Genomic DNA, 15,865 nt, shown 5'->3' on the forward strand with positions numbered 1-15,865 from the left:
TAGTAACATCTGTACATTCGTTCAGTATGTACTAATCCATTTCTATTATAAGCACTCTGGCACCTTTGGGTAATATCCGTCCTATCAAAAGATTTTATAAATAAAAATCCGTGGCACATCAACTTCCCTTCCACCTGCATCACTTTACACCTGGTAGAGCAGTTGACCTTCAGTGTTTGATATTCTCATCCTCTCTGTCAGTGTCGCTCAGTGTGATCCTGGGCAGGCCTCTTTTGCTCCTCTGTTTTAATAAGAGCCCAAAAGAGTTGAGTAAACGGTGGGAGCTGCTCCGTGTGACTTGTGGGCGGGGCCTGTGATCAGCTGCAGGGACAGACTCCTCTGACACCAAACACAAACCTTCACAGGTGTAAACATGTCTAAATGTTATGAGAAATCTATGCTACTGGAGCAGTGACCAGAGGTAAATCATGCAAGTCTGTTTAAATATTAACATGCTCACCTGCAGTTCCAGTACTAATAAATGAAATAACATTATATGAAGTAAAATATACTGGAATTAAATTCTCGGCTTTCCTTTGCTTTCAGCAAGACAAGTGAAAGGTTTAGAGACCTTAGGAAAATGGTTGGTTCAAATATGTGTAAGAGGTTTTGTGCTCCAGCTGAGTGTTGTTCGGTGACTGTGATAAACCACGTGACCCTCCACACCACGTGACCTCCCCCACCCCACGCTCTCACTCTACTGGTCTGTGGTACTGAGGAGAGGCTGAACAGACGAGGGAAGTGGTCAACGACTGGTCTATTAAAAGGTTTATTTTACACCAATACAGTTACATATGCTACACGCCAACAAACGCACCACAGGACGCCTGCAGCTAGAAATGAAAACGCAAGGTAATTTGTTTCTCGAACACTCTGCTGAAATCCCGCAATTAAAAGCCATTAATGAAGGGAAAAAATAAATCCAAGGGAGGGAGTGGCTGCATCAGCCTTAACCAAAAGTTGCATCCCGGGATCTCGGTGCCTGCCGCAAATTAAGGTAGAGAAACCAGAGCACAAGAGAAGCTGACATGGCACAGCCGCTGCGCGATGGTAAAAACATACAAAAAAAATGAATCATGAAATATGGCACCCGTATGTGAAGTGGGCGCAGTGCAATAAAAGAAAGTTTTTAGTTGAAAAATGCAAGCCTGCTAAACAGGCGCCGTGCTCATACACAAGCATTGTTAAAGATGAAGTGCGGCATGGGCGTAGGAAGTGTGGGGGACGCGGGGGATATATCCCCCCCAGATTTTGGAGTGGGGGGGACACGGGGGACAAGGGTGGGGGGGACGAGGGGACAAAAGGAATTTCCCCTCTCCCTACTGTTATCGCAGGGCCATTAGCACGCGAAAGCGCTACCTAATGGCCCTGCACTTGACCTGCCTGAAGTCAGAGGCCACCCGCCCTCTGCCTTTTGTTATGCTGCAGGAAGGCTCAGCCGTTCTGGGAAGGGGAGAGAACGGAGAAAAAATAAACGCTGTCTCTTTTCCTTCATGGCAAGGACCGTGTCCACTACTCCTGATCTGCCTCTGGCGGCTGCCCTCCTCTCTTTATTCCTCCATCTCTTTCTGTCTCTGTCTCGCTCCTGCTTACGTGCTGATTTCAAGAGGCAGCTCTTAAGGTACTCTCTCTTGCCTCTCCTTTTCTTTATTTGTTCCCCTGTGAAATTGATCCAAAAAAGGCTGAACACTTTGGCTGTAAATGTCCTCATTTTCTGACCGTTTTCTATTGAAAAGAAAAACCTCGGAATGGAGAGAAAAAATAGTTAAATACCAAAATAAAGCAATACAGAGTGGACAGCAGACAGGCCAGACTGTTATTTACACCCACACACATTAGCGCCACTTTACAGAGTTTGCCAGTGAAAGCGCTACTTTCTTTTTATCTTCTTTCTTTGAACAACATTGTTTTCCCAGGGTGGGTAAGTGCGCCATTCCTAAAGGGACTGCAATACCTGGTTGATGGGTAGAGTGGAAACGTCTAATATGATCGTTTTCAACTTTTTTATTATTTTAGCTTATAAAATGCGGCTCTGTGTTTGGGGATGTGGTCTTTTTTAAACCAAACTGCATACATTTTGAAAGGATATAAGCAATGGACATTGAAAGGGGTCCCTTCCTGGTCCTGTAGCCATGTCTTGAACTTTTCAGGCAAAATCCCTTACTGATTTCTGAATAATGAGTTTAAAACCGTCAAGGTAACCAAGTTTTTTTTCTGATTACAGTTCACATGCTTTGCTTATTCTTGCATTCCCTATGAGTGTTTGCTTTTTCCAGGGTGTTATTCATTTTTTTTCAGGCAGCATTTTACTGTTGTCTAGTGCATAATTTGAATTTAGTCGCAGCACAATTGAGTTGTGCTGAAGGCAGTGCGAGTTTCTCTCAGTGGGGCAGTATGGTGTTCAGTGTGGGAGAGAATGTGGCACTCTGGCCAGAGCTGCTGAATTTGGAACTGGAGAACCATGTTCAGACCTTCATGACCAGTTCACCATACCACACTCCTGACAGAGCTTATTCCGATGCTACACCTTAGAAGGCCCGATAGACCTTAGAAGCCCAGGTGTCTTAGCACCCGCAGGTGGACCTGTCCACCACAATCCATACTGCAGTTCACTTCCAGTCTTACGGGCAGGCATATGAAGAAGCACATCCTAGATCGACAGTGAATCTGTCACTGAGGTCACAAGACCCTTGAGGCCAGTCCACCTCACCCATTGGTACCTCCATTGGCCTTTTTCCAGCACTAGCAGTGCAACTTGCCAGGGGTTGGCAATGTAGGATTTGCATGCACACCAAACTTAGGGGGTGATTATAATGGCAGTGGGACCGCCACGTCACCCCGTCGGTGGCGGTCCCACCGCCATTGGTGACTGCATCACATCCCGCCATATTACAATGGTGGATGGTTACCTGGCGGTCGGAAAGACCAACCACCACGCACCCGACGGGCTTCTTGAGCCCGCCGGTGTGGTGGAGGGGCTCGTGGTTCCTACAATGCTGGTGGTGCCTACCATGCACCGCAGCAGGGATTACGATGTCCCTTACCCACCAGCTTATCAATGGCGGTTCACCTGCCATGGAAATGCTGGCGAAAGGGACATTGGGGGCCCGTAGCAGGCCCCTTTACCCCTGGCCCCCAGACATGGGTCCTGGGGGGCATCTATGATGCCCCACAACATATCACTGCACCATGTGGCAGGCACCGATATATTTAACATGTTCCTTTTTTTTTTTTACTTTGCGGCGGATGATGCAGCCAGCAGCACCTGCTGCAATGTAAAAGATAGGCACTGCGAACACCGTAGTGGCAGTCGCATTGTAATGCCTATCGTGGGGCCTCCACCTTGAAGGCCAGCGGTCCCATTCCCCGATTCGATGGCGGTGGTACTGAAGTCCGCCTGCCATCGTAGTCAGCCCCTAAGTTTGCATTTTATGAATATGATTCAGCGGGAAATAAATTGATGTTTGCAATTTAATTGACTTTGGTTGGCCTCTTATCTATGAGATTTCCCTGTTGAATGTGCCTTTACATTATACATTTTCGGTTGTATGAATTGATTGCATACTACACTCTCCTACAGGTATTAACTTGAGTGTCATTAGGAGTGTCTGGGACCAATTGTTTTCTTAGGAATTGTTTTCTTTACTAACCTTTGCAAAGGGCCCTAAACTTCACAGCAACACAAGTCACATTTCTTTTAGTAATTTGGGATCCGTTTGAGCTACAAAATTGTTTTGGAGGAAATCGTTAGATTATGCAGCAGATGATGTATTATGTGGCAAATATGATACAGCCATAGTTAAGTGGAAAACATTTTTCCACTTAATTTTGCCCCAACATTCTAGTTGATCAATTTGTAAGTTCCCCAAACCCAAAAGTCGAGTTTGGGCACAATTTGCATTTTAAAAGCAGCCCTATAACACAGGGCTACTTTTAAACTGACCTCAGGCTTCAGCAGTGCACACATGCAAGCGCAGAAAGGGCTGCTGGCCTCTAAACTGCCATGCCTTATTATATTCTAGGGACTTAAAAGTAGTTCTAATCCCCCTGCCCTATTATGTACTAGGGCCTTATAGGAGAGGTCATGCCAATCATAGGGGTACCCTAACCCATAGTGCACCCTAGTGTATGTAGGTGTTTTCACTGTATTTTAAGTGCCTCTCTCAGAATAGCACTGGCTGTTTAGGCAGAGGCCAGGGTCAGTCAGTCAGGTACCACCAGTACCAGTCAGCAAAAAAGTTGGGGAGTGCCCAGGGCGGATTTGCAACACTAGAGAAACACAAACTCAGAATGTAAAACATAACACCATGGTTGGGGGGTTCTCTTCAATAATCAGAATTGATTTCTATCCTAATGAACCCATTTTCCAACATTAGGATAGGGAAAGACTGGGGAAAAATCATAACGTTCTAATCTATACATTGAAGTTTTTATGCAGCTCTTTGATGACGGTTAATAGCTCACTGTTCAATGTTAGGATTTTGACTTATAAACTTCAAATACCAAAAGAATATCTCAGACAAAAGCAGTAACTCACTGACCTTTTGAATTAAAACTTTCACTAGACAAGCCTTCGATCTCTCTCAAAAAATGAACATTAATCACCAAAGTTATCTTCACATTTTTATTGTTGCCTGAAAATTGCTGGAGACCAGGAATGCAGCAGCAGGTACTTTTCAAACCATAATGCACTTGCAAACACGACGCCCCCACCCTAAGTCAGCGGCCTTTGTTTGCTTTGTGCATTAAGATGCAAGATTCATATATATGTTTTTTTTAAACATTTGGTCTCATTACTATATGAATGTAAATAACAATAAAGCATACATGCAAACTGTGACTACATGCCTGCTTTACTCAATATTTCACTTCGAAAGTATGCAATTGTATTTATTTAACGGGCGGTGATTTGTATAGGGTCACTGGAAAGTGCACAAGGTTGTCCCTGTCCCCCCCAGAATTTTAGTGTCTCCTACGCCCCTGAAGTGCGGCGTATGTGTCAGGCTGTCTCGGCCCGCATGAAACACCAAAAATAAAGAAAAAGTAATGCAGTGATACCAAACATATGGGCCAAACTGAAAGGATCTATATAGATTGGGCAGTCGTCAGGGTGGGAACAAAACGGCCACAAGGCGGAGCAAATGTACCATATTCACCAACCAAAACAATGGAATTTGTAAAGGCACACCAAGCAACCAATCAAAAAGCGGTGGGAATGTTTCATGCCCACAGAGGAATTACACTATGCCTCTGCCTCTAGGCTCTTCCTAAAAAGGGAACAAAAAGGATTATTGATTCATATGAAAGGTAACTTGAACCATGTCTAAAGGTAGCCCACAAGTGAAGCTGTAAAAAAAACTCAATCCATCAGTCTTATCCCTGTTTTATATTTCTACTCCTCTTTAAATCCCGACACTCGAATGATCATCTAAAATTCATTTTTATAAGCAACCCCATCAAGATGTTTTCTACAAATACTTAACTGATCCCTGATAACTCGGGGCCTTATTATGAGTTTGGTAGTGTGGGAGGGGGACCACCCTGCACCCCCTCACTCAGCCCATGGTTGAACCACCCGCCAGATTAGGAGTTTTCTCCGATCAGGCTGGCGGTTCTTTTGCCATTACCAGACCGTGGCCCGTGAAATAGACACCGCAATGGGAACATCAAAGGCAGTACCTGCACGGCATGGACTGCTGCGGTCCATGCTGTGCAGGTACTGTTGTGCATGCACACCGGGGGGCACATATTGTGCCGTCCTGTGTGCATCCATATGGTGCAGAGGCACAAGGGGGCCCTGTAAGACTCCCTCTGATTACTCACCGCCATGAAAAGTGTGGCGGTGAGGAAACTCGTAATATGCTTGGAGCGGCCCCGCCAAGCATGTTGCGGCCTCAAGACTGTTGCAACACCACCAGAAATCAGAGCGGTGGTCCCAGGGTGGCCCGCCACCCTGGTTATAATGGGGCTGTTGGAAGACCACTAGTGCCTCGTCCCACAAGTCAGACTCGTAATAAAGTCCTAAGAGTTTTTTTTAGTTAAATATGGTTTCATTTTTTAACACAAATCATCCATCTTGAAATAATTGTTACTGGATGCAACATATTCTTCTTTAACAGGATTTACAGCACCACAGTACTGTGGGCATCTACTGGTAGTTACGGTAGATTACGGCTATAAATTAAATCATGAGGAAAAATACCTGTACAACAGACAGGATTGTAAACAAATGTAAGGTTATAGAAGCTGTGTTTTCTTTTCTGCTACCTAAACACGTGCTTCCTAGAAGACCAGTCATTAGTCACAATATGTGAAAGAAGTGAGCAATACAAGCTACTGAAAAAAAAAAGCCTAAATACAGAATCTTTCCATTTCCTTTCTGTCTCTTTGGTACCAGCCGCAACAGATAGCCGAAGAAGAAAACTCAAGTGGCATGAAAAATGTATGATTTTCTTAGCATAAGGTTCATGCCACCTTTTAATTTCTTCTTAGGCCTGTTCTAAAAGTGACACTAAATTCAGTGGCTAAAGCAACATGTCAACACAAATCGATAGTTACAAAGACAGCTAAACTATGTCTGTATTATTCATCTAAGACATATTGGAATCTTGTGCTTGTATTGATTAATCAAAAAAGCATTTGTAAATGCTCATAATAGCCACATTTTGTCGGACTAAAATCCAAGTTATAATCACCCCCTAAATCCACTTTTAATGTATACCGGAGATTCTCAATCCAGATATAACAAAACATTAATCAAAGGCAATGAGTAATCAATGGAGACTCCCAATTTATCACCCCTTTTGTATACCATAAACACTAGGGCTCCTGCAGGATTGTTGGACAACCGTTCTTTAAGATAATCTCACTGCACCGACTGAGAGCTCGTCGGTTAGTGCATAAGTCTTCCCATAAATCACATCCACTTCTAGGACCAAACAAATATTGCAATAATAAGATTGATTGGATGCTAACTTATCTGCCTATATGACAGTAATTGTCTCCTTATATTTCCAATAGTGTTTTAATTGTATTATTAAACATATAAAATGATGAACATGGTGTTGGCAATGCTTAGATGATCCAGTTTTTAATGTGTATAGCAAAAGCACACACGCCTCACTGTGCACCAGTCAATGGATCGTCATAACGGGTCATTGTCGCTGATTGGTTTTGCTTTTGATATTTCACTGGTAGAGCTGGCTTTAAGTCATTCCCCTTTTATGGAGGGAGAGAGTTCCCTTTTTTCAGGAAGATGCTCCATAACGTATATTTTGCTTCAGTGAATAATGAATCACTTTATGACAAGGAGGTTGGGGCAAATTATTACAATGTTTTAAACATCACAAGCTTTGCAAAAAGAAGTGTTTTATATGAAATTATTTTTTTATGCTGCTGCAAAATAACAGATCCCAAGAGACTAAGAATGCAAACTTCACATTTCAAGGAGCTTAATTACAAGATACCTTGTGTTTTGACAGCAGGTAGTTTTGGCAACACCAGAACATTTGGTAAAGGTTTCAAGATTCCTAATGCATCAAGGGATAAAGCTCTGCATAGATCTTACACATTTAATGGGAGGAAGATGAAATTAAGGAAATTGGTTAATAAATGATATTAAAGTTAAGCATGTTGTGATCACTCAAAGAGTTGCAATAATACACTTCTAATGTTCACTCAAAACTTAGGTGACTTTTGTTTGTCTGGAAAAGACTTCCATTTAAGCCTCTTATGGAACACTCAAGGTGTTATTATATAAGGGATAAAGTACCTCCTGGAATACATAATCAGGATACTGCAAGTCATTGAGAAGTTCCATAACCACATAGAGCAATGAGGCCAAAGTCCGAGTTACTTTATAAGGTTATGGAACTCCGAGGTGACTTGCAACAACATCCTTATCAAGTATGCCAGGGGGTACTTTATTCTATATAATAGATGGTCGCACAATCACATTTTCCACAAACCACTTAAAACCTTGGTGTGTAGCTCTTTCATATGAAAGAGCGAGCATGTTTAAACAAATGAATAATAAAAATAAAACCTCTAGTGCAAAGTTATACACATAAAAAACCTGTTGGATATTTGTGGCAAACAGTTATTAGAAACAGTTCAATACAAGTCAGTTTTAAACGCACACAAAAAGCTGCAGTGGCTGGGAATGTATAGAAACATGCAGAAAGATTCTAGCTTTTCTATATCTAAGGGGTGCAAAAAATAAATACTCTTCGATTGTCATTGTACGCCATTAAAAAAGAGCAGAAGAAAGCAAAGCAATTTTCTGTTTTCATTGCTTTAAACAGCTGCTTCAATTATGCTTTGTGTCGTTACCTGCCTTTCACCTTGGCAGCTGGCTTTGGCGGCAGGCATTGTGACATCAGAACTCCACTCTGATAACTTATAACAGTCGAGCACTGACGTCCTTTCTTTTGGTGACTGGGTGTGTCGCAAGTCACCGATTTTATAAAGAAATCAGAGACTTCCGTTTATACATGAATTATAGAATCCCATGGATTCTAGACACTAGAAGTGTTTGCGTAGTTGATTTATTTTGTCTTCCAATATATTATTAAAGGTTAGATGGCTGAAACTGAATCATTATTTATGGAGGCATTTTTCAACAACACAGTGAAATTGTATGAGCTGAAATGGGCAATTAACCTCTTCACTGTCCTACAGAGATGCATGTATGTAATAGATCCGTGTAGGAAGTATGCTATTATGATTTGTATAAAGAGTTCATGGTAAGAATTTACAAACATTAAAGGAAATCCCTTTTCATTTTTTGAACAAGGTTTGAGAAAGTGACTGTCTGGCACAGGAGTAAAGAGACATCCGGCAGCGAAGGAGGAACGAGGAATCCCGTGCGGGCTTCCAACACCGATTGCATGAGAGGTAAAGCTATCCCACTGCACATTTCCACTGATCATGCTAATTATGATGTGAAAAACAATGGAGCAAAGACACGCTCATCCATGTTAGCTTCTATCAGTTTAATTTATGTGAATGTACTTGTTTCAGTGGACACCACTTTCACAAATTTAGCTGAGAATCCAGTGGGGGACACTCAGTCCACTATCTGTGTTCAAGCCTTTTGACTTCTATAAAAATTGGAAAGGGAGCCGTGGTTGAAGGGTATGTGTATTGGTGGCATGTGATATTGGCTCAGCACAAAATCTAAAAATAAGTGACATTCACCGGTCACAGCAAGACCTGAACCTTGGCTCCTACCCACAGCATCCTCACTCAACCTTAACTCTTGCCGTAGTCATACACTATTTACTTAAGAAACAGACTAAATTATGCGGTACGGCTGACTAAATTATGTACAGAGAAAAAGAGCTGAGTGATGCAGCACTTTTTCTAATAGATTTACTTCCTTCTTTTTTTTCTTTTTTCACATAGTAACACTACATGAGCAAAAACCGTCCCTCATGAGTACACATTTAACAACCAAATACAACAATAAGCAAATGCAGGATGACCAGTCAAAATTAGCGGAGCACTTTCCACGGCACGGGAACACACGTTGTAATATTTTTAGTAGCCTTTGATCTGTTTGAGCTAGAAACTAAAGTTTTGTGTTAAAATGTGCAGATCACGCATCATACGATGGCTTATGTGGCAGAAGTGGCAAATCTCTAATTATGTGGAAAGCGCTGCAACCACAGAATCACATCATTCCAGTGGCCCTGATAATAAAACGTGTTTTTACACATGCAATATCATATGCCATAATGTCCAACATAGCAATGTTGCTCTCTCAACCCCAAAACGCTCATTTACATTTTATTATGATCACCTTCGAAAAAATATGGTGTGTTGGAACTTATGGTAAAACCTTAACTTTAGCTCCAACCCGCGCCCTCACTCATCTTTAACACCCACCTTCATCATATTTTTCACATTTCATTTTCACCTTCAATAAAATACAATTTCAAAAATATTCTTTAATATTTATTAGTTCTCGCTGTCTCAAGAAATGACTGCTGCTGGTGTCTTTTTTTGCCTTGTCCATGTTTTCAGAGGCGTCTGTTTTCGAGTGTTGTGCCAAATTCCCTTTGAAGCGGTACAAAAGGGGGTGGTGATGGACGGAGCATCAGAACCAATCAAACACTCACACCCAGTCAACAGATCTGGGTTTGATCCTTCACCGTTCTTTAGCCCACTCTGCCACCCCAGTTCAGACATGGCCATATGCAAATCAGTCTGACCCTGTGCCTCATGGGAACAGTCCAACCCGAACTGCCAAGCCATGCCTTCCCTGGACCGGAATAAAAAGCTTCCTAGGACCGGTCTCTGGCATTTCAGCTGTCTTCAGCCAGCCTTGCTTGAATCCAGTGGCAAAGTGAGCAAGGGACTCACGTCTGAGCATACCCTGCCAACTTATGGCGAACAAAGCAGTTCAAAAGGGGGTGGTGATGGACGGAGCATCAGAACCAATCAAACACTCACACCCAGTCAACAGATCTGGGTTTGATCCATCACCGTTCTTTAGCCCACTCTGCCACCCCAGTTCAGACATGGCCATATGCAAATCAGTCTGACCCTCTGCCTCATGAGAACAGTCCAGCCCGAACTGCCAAGCCATGCCTTCCCTGGACCGGAAACAAGCTTCCTAGGACCGATTTCTGGTATTTCAGCCGTTTTCAGCCAGGCTTGCTTGAATCCAGTGGCAAAGTGAGCAAGGGACTCACGTCTGAGCATACCCTGCCAACTTATGGCGAAGAAAGCGGTACAAAAGGGGGTGGTGATGGACGGAGCATCAGAACCAATCAAACACTCACACCCAGTCAACAGATCTGGGTTTGATCCATCACCGTTCTTTAACCCACTCTGCCACCCCAGTTCAGACATGGCCATATGCAAATCAGTCTGACCCTGTGCCTCATGGGAACAGTCCAGCCATAAGTTGGCAGGGTATGCTCAGACGTGAGTCCCTTGCTCACTTTGCCACTGGATTCAAGCAAGCCTGGCTGAAGACGGCTGAAATGTGAGAAACCGGTCCTAGGAAGCTTGTTTCCGGTCCAGGGAAGACATGGCTTGGCAGTTCGGGTTGGACTGTTCCCATGAGGCACAGGATCAGACTGATTTGCATATGGCCATGTCTGAACTGGGGTGGAAGAGTGGGCTAAAGAACGGTGATGGATTAAACCCAGATCAGTTGACTGGGGGTGAGTGCTTGCAATGTTAAACACTCCGTCCATCATTTCCTTTGGTTTTGCATGGTTTGCCATAAGTTGGCAGGGTATGCTCAGACGTGAGTCCCTTGCTCACTTTGCCACTGGATTCAAGCAAGCCTGGCTGAAGACGGCTGAAAGGCCAGAAACCGGTCCTAGGAAGCTTGTTTCCGGTCCAGGGAAGACATGGCTTGGCAGTTCGGGTTGGACTGTTCCCATGAGGCACAGGGTCAGACTGATTTGCATATGGCCATGTCTGAACTGGGGTGGCAGAGTGGGCTAAAGAACGGTGATGGATTAAACCCAGATCAGTTGACTGGGTGTGAGTGCTTGCAATGTTAAACACTCCGTCCATCATTTCCTTTGGTTTTGCATGGTTTGCCATAAGTTGGCAGGGTATGCTCAGACGTGAGTCCCTTGCTCACTTTGCCACTGGATTCAAGCAAGCCTGGCTGAAAACGGCTGAAATGCCAGAAACCGGTCCTAGGAAGCTTGTTTCCGGTCCAGGGAAGACATGGCATGGCAGTTCGGGTTGGACTGTTCCCATGAGGCACAGGGTCAGACTGATTTGCATATGGCCATGTCTGAACTGGGGTGGCAGAGTGGGTTAAAGAACGGTGATGGATTAAACCCAGATTAGTTGACTGGGGGTGAGTGCTTGCAATGTTCAACACTCCATCCATCATTTCCTTTGGTTTTGCTAAATTCCCTTTGAAAACATCTACTAAATAATTGAGCACAATGTAGCTTTTGACCAATTGTTATCTGAACATTGCTGTCTAGAATCTTGTTTAAACTTCCTGGATATCTGCCAGTGTTATTAAAACACATCCTATTTCAAAAAAGGGCTGCTAACACTGACAAATATTGTAAAATCCCCGGAGTGGTGTAATAAATCGTGGTTTCAACAGCAATCACACAGCCCTTGCAGATGTGATACATTTCCAGTTAAGGGCGGTGATGACGCATAGTGTACAGTGGTCAGTTGCATTAGGGCTAAGACAAAGTGTCTCGGTTGCTTTCCAAAACGGCCTTTCTTGTGCAGCTCTTCGTGAGTGAGGCCAGGTTGTGCCTGCCACAATTGATCTGTGGATTCTCACACGTTTTCCTCTCCACCACACCACTGACAAATCTTGTATGTTTTCCAGCTGCTGTGCATTGAAAAAGCTAAAAACGGCGTTGCTGATGGATAACTTCTGAACCGTGGTGAAATCCCTGGTCCTGTTTCACCTGGCTCCTGGGTACCTGAGCTCTGGATGGGTACTGCCTGCCAAAGCGGAGCCCTGGCAAAGAGAATACATGGGCATTGGAACAGGTCCCTGAGGGGCCCTCTATTTCTGCCCTTCAGGCCCCAGGGACATACCGCCGTGCTCACATTTTAACATCACAATATTTGGGTCAAGCCAGAGCCGGACGTCCAGTGCTCTGGATCACATCTTTTGGTGGGTCTGGGACTGTCTGCCCTTCCACCCCTGTGATTCTACCCACCTTCAGGTTGCCCATTCAAGGTATCCTTGATGACTAAAGGGTGGCGATAGGAAGGAGTCACTACTTACCTTTAAATGTATCTTGTTTTATTGCAAATGGACCAGGAAAATAGCGCAACAAACCCAAACTGGTAACAAAATCTTGTTGCCTTCTGATTTTAGTCAAAATCTGTCCAATAAGGCTCCATTTATGAATTAATTAGGCTTCTTAGGCCACACCTTTTTTACACCCCCACCTTTTTAAATCCACTTGAAGCACTGCTGAGAACTCTATTCAAGGCCTCGTTCTGGAAACCTCGTAGTTATGCCTGGTAAGTCCGCCCCTGAAGTGACTGATACCTGGCAGCCTGCATCCACGGGGAGGGTGGGACGGGGGCACTCACAAATATTTTTACAAATAAAATAAACTTACCTGAACCAATGTCCTCCGATGGCCTGCACTCCGGACTTCTTATGAACCGGATGCTGCAGTGTGGGCACCAATCCAGGCGCTGCGCTCATGCTGTGGTGGTAGCATCCTGATTGGACAGAGCGGCCTCACTCGGTGCTCTTCAGCGCCCTGGAGGCCTGCACTTACTTTAACTCAACTGTCTTAAGAGAGCTGGGTTAGAGGTTTCAAAGTGCGCATGTCTGGCTGGCCGTCACAAGACGGCCGGTCAAAGGGACATGCGCACTTTGATAATTGCAGAAACAGCCCACCCCCCTCCCTGCTGCTGTCATTCAGCAGCAGCCCGCCTCCCCATCCGAACGCTCAGTTCTGGATGCGAGGATCAAAAATAAAATGGTAAGGGGTTACCATTTTATTTTTCGTCTTTGGGGGTAACTTAAGTGGGACGATGCTCCTCCGCTCCAACGGAGGAGCCGCTCCTGTATGTAGGTATCTCAAGGGGCCAACTTAGCAGGTATTAGGTGCCGTCTCCAGAGGAGCCACTTAGAAATGAAGAATTATTGGGGGAATCGGTAATTCCTATTCTTAGTCCCCTGGTTATTTCTATTTTTGCAGCCCCTATTTCACCCTCAGACGTTCCCTCCTGTAGGTGTCAGTCGTCCCTGGGTAAAGTGCAGCAGATATTTTGAATGACCGCAGATCATGGGATCCCTATTCAGTCAGTATCTCAGGGTCCCAGTCCTCATTACTGAAGGCCATGCAAAGTGCCCTACATGCCATTCTCATGCCTATGCATATATGAGTTCTTCTTTTTTTTTTTCGAAGTCACTCCAGTTTTTTAAGTCCTATTTTCTATTTGACTCGATTTTCGTTACTCTGTTAAATATTTATCTGTTTCCATGTTCGGTGGTGAGTGCACATTACCCGTTTCTTCCTCATTTCTAGCTGTGTTCTTTAGCTGTGCTCCCCCTCCTTTTTGTAAAACCACAAAGATAGGCAGATTCGAAACGTGTCAATCACTTCCGGTTCTCGCTCTCGTCGTCTGGGCGCAGCCTCGGTGTCTGCTGTTGGCTCTGCTATTCTAGTGGACGTGGCTCTCCTGGCGCCCCTTTGTGCAATTTAATCCACTTTAGCCCTCTGAAAAAATGCCTGACCTTTCCGTCTGTTCCCATAATTAGAAAAATGTTTGCTGGGGGTGTCTACCAACCTTCCTGCACCCGTCTTCTAAACTGGAGTACCCCTGCCCTGGACAAAACTGTGACTCCACTCTCCCCACCTCTGCAACTCCCTCCATATCGACCTCAGAGCTATATTGTTTGCTTATCCTACTGTCTATAAGTACACCTCTTTGTATATGGTTACTATGTATCCCTTTGAACTCTGTCACGCCTGTAATTGCGGCTACACGGTACACGTACCCGACTGTCTATCGTATGCCTCTTTTATACTGTCACTAAGTACCGTTACTTGCTTTTCGTGTAGTCGTATGTAATTGCTGCTATCGTGCACATGTCCTGCTGTCTATCGTATACTCCTTGTCATGCTATCACTGGGCACTGTTGTTTGCACTGACGTAGCTCCAGTAACGGCGGCTGCGCCAACTCTGTGAAGCGAACTGATGCGTTCGGGTCAAGTCCATGGTAAACAGAACTCAATATTAATAAGAATAGAAAGGATCAATTGTCCCAAAGTTGAACTCTCAGGAGCAGATGTAGAGTCTGCAGTTAATCTAAAAGCAGGCGGAAAGTTGTACCTGCCACATTTCCGTTGGACTTTCAATGACCTTGTGTTTCCTGTGGTCTTTTTGTATCTTTTTTAATGTTCAGAAGTACAGATACAAATACAAAGCCAGTGTGACAATGCATTGTATAATAATAGCCAGTCAGTCATGGCTGCAGGTGTCGCAAATGAACCATAATATGAAGTGGAAACCTTTGGAAGGTGGGTTGGGGGTGGCCACGGTAGAAGGGAGAAAAGGACAATGGAGGGGACCTTACCCGGGTGTATTTACATCCTGGGGATCAAGTACAATGGATGAGGAGGTCCGCTGTGAGCCACAATATCTGCCAGAGGTGGCGTGCTCCGTCCCATGTGGGCGCACATGCATAGAGTCCTCCTTCTTAGGTGTGTGACAACATCTTGGATAGTGCTGTTGTCTAGGAAGGGATCCCCGCATGATACCGTAGTGCGGGAGCGGGCCTGCAAGCAATGGCATATTTAATATGTAAGGGTCTCAGGTACACTGGACTGGGCGTGGTCATGTGTCGTCATTCAGAAATGGAGCCCAGATCTGTAGGTAGATCTCAAGTTTATACATCAGCTTGCAAATGAGGCTATCATACGAGGGCGTTTTGAACATCTCCGATAGCCATTCCGTATGTGTGTGTTTAAACAGGGAGCGCCAGTGGCAGAGAATGCATAGCTTGGCCTTGGCCCGCAGCGTGGAGAAAAAATGTCGTTTGTGACTATCAGTGTGGGGGCGTCTGAGGTGTCATGAGGCGTTATCATGTAGCAAGGTAGTGGCAACTCTTCCCTGAGGCTGTCCGACAGTCTGACTGGCACGGTTTCTGATGGACAGTATGGCCACCATCGCCACCCATTGTTGCAGCTACGCTGCCAGCAATCTGCTGGTCTTTTTGCCTTGTTAATAGTGGCAGGATTGGTGGCTGTGGTGTGCATGCTACGCCTTAAATGTGAACAGAGCATTAAGCTCCATTTTGGCCTTCTCAAGTTGTTGCCTACAGGTATTGGAGGGGTGGGCCGATTTTTTGCACAGCACAATGGTCAACCCACACTTCCTATACATGATA

At 44.6% G+C, this 15,865-nt stretch overlaps 1 protein-coding gene across 3 annotated transcripts in view; it reads left to right on the forward strand.

The window, feature by feature from the left end:
• The window catches only part of FES (FES proto-oncogene, tyrosine kinase), a 580,113-nt gene that overhangs the window by 139,676 nt on the left and 424,572 nt on the right, over nucleotides 1-15,865 (forward strand). For all 3 annotated transcript variants that reach the window (XM_085644363.1, XM_085644367.1, XM_085644366.1), the window contains exon 2: nucleotides 8,795-8,895. The gene's annotated coding sequence lies outside the window, so the exon portion shown is untranslated. The remainder of the gene's footprint in view (nucleotides 1-8,794; nucleotides 8,896-15,865) is intronic.

This window comes from Triturus cristatus, chromosome 3_1 (assembly GCF_964204655.1).
Source record: "Triturus cristatus chromosome 3_1, aTriCri1.1, whole genome shotgun sequence".
NCBI lineage: Eukaryota > Metazoa > Chordata > Amphibia > Caudata > Salamandridae > Triturus > Triturus cristatus.